At 55.7% G+C, this 6,513-nt stretch overlaps 3 non-coding genes across 3 annotated transcripts in view; all 3 read right to left on the bottom strand.

Moving 5' to 3' along the window:
• LOC126330776 (large subunit ribosomal RNA) overlaps positions 1–1,146 on the bottom strand; it is a 4,222-nt gene extending 3,076 nt beyond the window's left edge. The window contains exon 1 of the ribosomal RNA XR_007563183.1: positions 1–1,146. This exon is cut by the window's left edge and continues 3,076 nt beyond it. This is a non-coding gene — a ribosomal RNA (large subunit ribosomal RNA).
• Positions 1,147–1,334: 188 nt separating this feature from the next.
• Positions 1,335–1,489, bottom strand: LOC126330772 (5.8S ribosomal RNA). The gene has a single exon (XR_007563179.1). It is a non-coding gene; the product is annotated as a 5.8S ribosomal RNA (ribosomal RNA).
• A 369-nt stretch (positions 1,490–1,858) lies between these two features.
• LOC126330775 (small subunit ribosomal RNA) lies at positions 1,859–3,751 on the bottom strand. The gene has a single exon (XR_007563182.1). It is a non-coding gene; the product is annotated as a small subunit ribosomal RNA (ribosomal RNA).
• Between the last annotated feature and the right edge of the window lie 2,762 nt (positions 3,752–6,513).

The raw sequence follows: 6,513 nt of genomic DNA, 5'->3' as shown, positions 1-6,513 counted from the left end.
CACCATCTTTCGGGTCCCAACGTGTACGCTCTAGGTGCGCCTCACCTCGCAATGAGGACGAGACGCCCCGGGAGTGCGGAGGCCGCCGCCCCGTGAAGGGCGGGGAAGCCCCATCCTCCCTCGGCCCGCGCAAGGCGAGACCTTCACTTTCATTACGCCTTTAGGTTTCGTACAGCCCAATGACTCGCGCACATGTTAGACTCCTTGGTCCGTGTTTCAAGACGGGTCGTGAAATTGTCCAAAGCTGAAGCGCCGCTGACGGGAGCGATTATTCCGCCCGAGAGCATCCCGAGCCAACAGCGGCGCGGGTCCGGGGCCGGGCCAGGTAGGTCCGTCATCCGGGAAGAACCGCGCGCGCTTGCCGGGAGCCCGAGCGCCCAAAGGGGCGAATCGACTCCTCCAGATATACCGCCGAGCAGCCAGCCAGGACACCGGGGCTCTGCCCAACAGACGCGAACCGAGGCCCGCGGAAGGACAGGCTGCGCACCCGGGCCGTAGGCCGGCACCCAGCGGGTCGCGACGTCCTACTAGGGGAGAAGTGCGGCCCACCGCACACCGGAACGGCCCCACCCCGCGGCGAGTGGAAAGGCAACCGGACACGACCCCGCCGCGGATTGCTCCGCGCGGGCGGCCGGCCCCATCTGCCGAGGGCGGGGGCCAGTGGCCGGATGGGCGTGAATCTCACCCGTTCGACCTTTCGGACTTCTCACGTTTACCCCAGAACGGTTTCACGTACTTTTGAACTCTCTCTTCAAAGTTCTTTTCAACTTTCCCTCACGGTACTTGTTCGCTATCGGTCTCGTGGTCATATTTAGTCTCAGATGGAGTTTACCACCCACTTGGAGCTGCACTCTCAAGCAACCCGACTCGAAGGAGAGGTCCCGCCGACGCTCGCACCGGCCGCTACGGGCCTGGCACCCTCTACGGGCCGTGGCCTCATTCAAGTTGGACTTGGGCTCGGCGCGAGGCGTCGGGGTAGTGGACCCTCCCAAACACCACATGCCACGACAGGCGGCAGCCTGCGGGGTTCGGTGCTGGACTCTTCCCTGTTCGCTCGCCGCTACTGGGGGAATCCTTGTTAGTTTCTTTTCCTCCGCTTAGTAATATGCTTAAATTCAGCGGGTAGTCTCGCCTGCTCTGAGGTCGTTGTACGAGGTGTCGCACGCCACACCGCCAGCCGGCTGTGCACGCTACCGAGAAAGTACCGGTATGCGAACCGCCAGGCGACGGGCGCGCATCGCACGTTTAAGGAGACGCGGCCGGCCACACAGGCGACCACGACACTCCCACGTCTCCGAAGCGGGACAAACGCCGCGCGCTTCAGTATACGTAGCCGACCCTCAGCCAGACGTGGCCCGGGAACGGAATCCATGGACCGCAATGTGCGTTCGAAACGTCGATGTTCATGTGTCCTGCAGTTCACATGTCGACGCGCAATTTGCTGCGTTCTTCATCGACCCACGAGCCGAGTGATCCACCGTCCTGGGTGATCTTTTCCTTTTCAGTCTCCCACTGTCTCTTTCAAGACAGCAGCATTTGCGGGACTGAGGCGTCTGACGGCCCCTGTTCCACTATTTTTTTGTGTCCAACGGCCTCACAGCCGATGGGCGTCGTACGGCTCCACACCGGGGCGGACAGGCACTCGGGCGAACGTCATTCAAAACCGGCGCCAGGCGCCAGGTACCGCAGGCCAGCCGCTCCAGAGCTTCAGCGCTCGTACCACACAACAACAACAACACTTCCGCTAGTTTTGAGAGGCACGCGTGGTTCCGCACGCGGCGCACGGCCACTGCCGTACAGGTAGCGTGTTGCGCGACACGACACGACACGCACATCGAAAGACATGCAGTCTAGTCGGTAATGATCCTTCCGCAGGTTCACCTACGGAAACCTTGTTACGACTTTTACTTCCTCTAAATGATCAAGTTTGGTCATCTTTCCGGTAGCATCGGCAACGACAGAGTCGATGCCGCGTACCAGTCCGAAGACCTCACTAAATCATTCAATCGGTAGTAGCGACGGGCGGTGTGTACAAAGGGCAGGGACGTAATCAACGCGAGCTTATGACTCGCGCTTACTGGGAATTCCTCGTTCATGGGGAACAATTGCAAGCCCCAATCCCTAGCACGAAGGAGGTTCAGCGGGTTACCCCGACCTTTCGGCCTAGGAAGACACGCTGATTCCTTCAGTGTAGCGCGCGTGCGGCCCAGAACATCTAAGGGCATCACAGACCTGTTATTGCTCAATCTCGTGCGGCTAGAAGCCGCCTGTCCCTCTAAGAAGAAAAGTAATCGCTGACAGCACGAAGGATGTCACGCGACTAGTTAGCAGGCTAGAGTCTCGTTCGTTATCGGAATTAACCAGACAAATCGCTCCACCAACTAAGAACGGCCATGCACCACCACCCACCGAATCAAGAAAGAGCTATCAATCTGTCAATCCTTCCGGTGTCCGGGCCAACACGCGATCTAGTGTTTGAGTCAAATTAAGCCGCAGGCTCCACTCCTGGTGGTGCCCTTCCGTCAATTCCTTTAAGTTTCAGCTTTGCAACCATACTTCCCCCGGAACCCAAAAGCTTTGGTTTCCCGGAGGCTGCCCGCCGAGTCATCGGAGGAACTGCGGCGGATCGCTGGCTGGCATCGTTTATGGTTAGAACTAGGGCGGTATCTGATCGCCTTCGAACCTCTAACTTTCGTTCTTGATTAATGAAAACATACTTGGCAAATGCTTTCGCTTCTGTTCGTCTTGCGACGATCCAAGAATTTCACCTCTAACGTCGCAATACGAATGCCCCCGCCTGTCCCTATTAATCATTACCTCGGGTTCCGAAAACCAACAAAATAGAACCGAGGTCCTATTCCATTATTCCATGCACACAGTATTCAGGCGGGCTTGCCTGCTTTAAGCACTCTAATTTGTTCAAAGTAAACGTGCCGGCCCACCGAGACACTCAACAAAGAGCACCCTGGTAGGATTTAAACGGGGTCCGCCTCGGGACGCGAAAGCACCCCTTCGGCTCGCCCCACCGGCAGGACGTCCCACGATACATGCCAGTTAAACACCGACGGGCGGTGAACCAACAGCGTGGGACACAAATCCAACTACGAGCTTTTTAACCGCAACAACTTTAATATACGCTATTGGAGCTGGAATTACCGCGGCTGCTGGCACCAGACTTGCCCTCCAATAGATACTCGTTAAAGGATTTAAAGTGTACTCATTCCGATTACGGGGCCTCGGATGAGTCCCGTATCGTTATTTTTCGTCACTACCTCCCCGTGCCGGGAGTGGGTAATTTGCGCGCCTGCTGCCTTCCTTGGATGTGGTAGCCGTTTCTCAGGCTCCCTCTCCGGAATCGAACCCTGATTCCCCGTTACCCGTTACAACCATGGTAGGCGCAGAACCTACCTTCGACAGTTGATAAGGCAGACATTTGAAAGATGCGTCGCCGGTACGAGGACCGTGCGATCAGCCCAAAGTTATTCAGAGTCACCAAGGCAAACGGACCAGACAAGCCAATCCGATTGGTTTTGATCTAATAAAAGCGTCCCTTCCATCTCTGGTCGGGACTCTGTTTGCATGTATTAGCTCTAGAATTACCACAGTTATCCAAGTAACGTGGGTACGATCTAAGGAACCATAACTGATTTAATGAGCCATTCGCGGTTTCACCTTAATGCGGCTTGTACTGAGACATGCATGGCTTAATCTTTGAGACAAGCATATGACTACTGGCAGGATCAACCAGGGAGCTGCGTCAACTAGAGCTGAGCAGCCGGCCGCCCGGGAGTGTGTCCCGGGGGCCCGCGCGAACACGCAAGCGTCTGCTCAATTATTCTGCAAACAGGAGGAGGCCGAGCTCCCCTGCACGATACACCTCGAAACCCTCTCAGGTCCCGGCGGCGCGCAGCGCCGTCCTAGGTACTTGGTCGGTTTCGAGAGAGGCGCAATCGCCCGGAGTTAGGCGAGTAGACGGTTTTAGTGCGAACACCCTTGCTCCCAACTGAGCTTGCCGCTGCCGACAGAGGCCCGGGAGCGTGCTGTCGTGGCATTGCCGGCGGGAGACAACACGCGCCACCTATGGTGACCGGCAGCTCCAACGCCAGCGCCACACAAGGGCAAAGCCCCACTTGGGTGCAGAAGCGAACTCTCCCAGCACAGCGCACGCGCCAACACGTCCGCACAACTGCGATACAAACCACCTGCGAGAACCGCTGGGGCGACCGAGCAGCAGACGGCGTCGCGGCGCCGAGTGCCAGGCGGCGGCGCATCCTCAACGCACACAGTCCTCAATCAGACCAGCACACTGCAGATGTCCACCGCGCTTCGAACCGGGCTCGGCTGAACCAACTTTGGCCGCCAGGCGCCGCGTGCAGGGTGCGCCGCAGCGTAGCTGCGCCGCCTGCCGAGCCCGTCGGCTGGCGCTCCTGCCACTCGGCGCCCCCCACCAGCCGCCTGTTGCGCGTGCGCCCACGCAGCGCGCGGCCAACACGCCGGGCGGCCCCCCTTCACCGGCCGGGAACAGTCCCACCAAGCCACCGCCGCGTATCGCTTCATACCCACATGGGCCTAGTCACGTGTGTGGATGTGGCGGGTACCGCTGAAACAACCGGTTAATAGCTGTACCGATCGTCGCCATCACAGATTCACCTCCAGCGTGAACAACCGCTCAACAACGGATTTCCAGTTCATTTGCGTATCTTGGGCAGTAAACGTAGATGTCCACCTACATTTGCGAATTCAACAATTCTTGCATGCCAGGATGTCATGTGTCACGACACGCTACATCAGACCACATACACACTGCGACATGTGCAGAAGAGAACACGTGGAAGGTGGCCCGCGCACGTATGCGATGTCCCTTCCGCGATCCACTGTCAACCGGCATCTGCGGCATGTCCCAGATATGGAACGCGGTCCACCAGGGTAGCACTTTGTGTGAGGCAATACGACAAAGTCGGAATACACGCGTCACTACATCACACGGCTCACGCTGACCTGACCTGACTCACCGCACCACCACCCCCAGCGACCCAGGGTGACATACAATGCGTTCGTACGTTCCTCCCACACGCCTCTACGGCGTACCACAGTGCAACCTAGCTGTTATTGGGAGACGAGACAAGTAGCATCGAGCACAACATATGGAAATTGAGATTCGACACCGTTGGGCACAGCCAGCGTACGGTCACACGTATCACACTACTTCACTCTGTACGTAACTACCGATGATCGGTACAGCGTGTGGGTTACGCGTACGACATCAGCGGACAATGGACACAGACCATACCACGACGTACACTGAGGGCGTCGACATCTGAACGCAACTGAACAGCTGCGAGGCTCATTTAACACTCAAACGCCAGACCGACCAGCTTGAGAGGACGGAGACACAAAGAGAGGGGCAGAGGGGGGGGGGGGCGATATAGTCCTATTGCAGTGCAATTGACAGTGGATAGCGGGAATATGTGGAAAGTAAGCAACACTCGCAAGACATCTACATGAGGATAACAACGACACCAGAGATTCCGAGCAGTGAACTATGTTAGGCAAAGGGACAACGTGGGTTAGGTTAAGGGACAACGTGGGTTAGGTTAAGGGACAACGTGGGTTAGGTTAAGGGACAACGTGGGTTAGGTTAAGGGACAACGTGGGTTAGGTTAAGGGACAACGTGGGTTAGGTTAAGGGACAACGTGGGTTAGGTTAAGGGACAACGTGGGTTAGGTTAAGGGACAACGTGGGTTAGGTTAAGGGACAACGTGGGTTAGGTTAAGGGACAACGTGGGTTAGGTTAAGGGACAACGTGGGTTAGGTTAAGGGACAACGTGGGTTAGGTTAAGGGACAACGTGGGTTAGGTTAAGGGACAACGTGGGTTAGGTTAAGGGACAACGTGGGTTAGGTTAAGGGACAACGTGGGTTAGGTTAAGGGACAACGTGGGTTACGTTAAGGGACAACGTGGGTTACGTTAAGGGACAACGTGGGTTAGGTTAAGGGACAACGTGGGTTAGGTTAAGGGACAACGTGGGTTAGGTTAAGGGACAACGTGGGTTAGGTTAAGGGACAACGTGGGTTAGGTTAAGGGACAACGTGGGTTAGGTTAAGGGACAAATTGAGTTAGGTTAAGGGACAAATTGAGTTAGGTTAAGGGACAAATTGAGTTAGGTTAAGGGACAAATTGAGTTAGGTTAAGGGACAAATTGAGTTAGGTTAAGGGACAAATTGAGTTAGGTTAAGGGACAAATTGAGTTAGGTTAAGGGACAAATTGAGTTAGGTTAAGGGACAAATTGAGTTAGGTTAAGGGACAAATTGAGTTAGGTTAAGGGACAAATTGAGTTAGGTTAAGGGACAAATTGAGTTAGGTTAAGGGACAAATTGAGTTAGGTTAAGGGACAAATTGAGTTAGGTTAAGGGACAAATTGAGTTAGGTTAAGGGATAATCTGGTACAACCACAGTTAGGTTAAGCGATAATCTGGTACAGCCACAGTTAGGTTAAGCGATAATCTGGTAC

This window comes from Schistocerca gregaria, unplaced genomic scaffold, assembly GCF_023897955.1.
Source record: "Schistocerca gregaria isolate iqSchGreg1 unplaced genomic scaffold, iqSchGreg1.2 ptg001355l, whole genome shotgun sequence".
Classification (NCBI taxonomy): Eukaryota; Metazoa; Arthropoda; class Insecta; order Orthoptera; family Acrididae; genus Schistocerca; species Schistocerca gregaria.
Note: the sequence above shows the minus strand (reverse complement) of the source record. Positions and strands in the feature narration are given on the sequence as shown.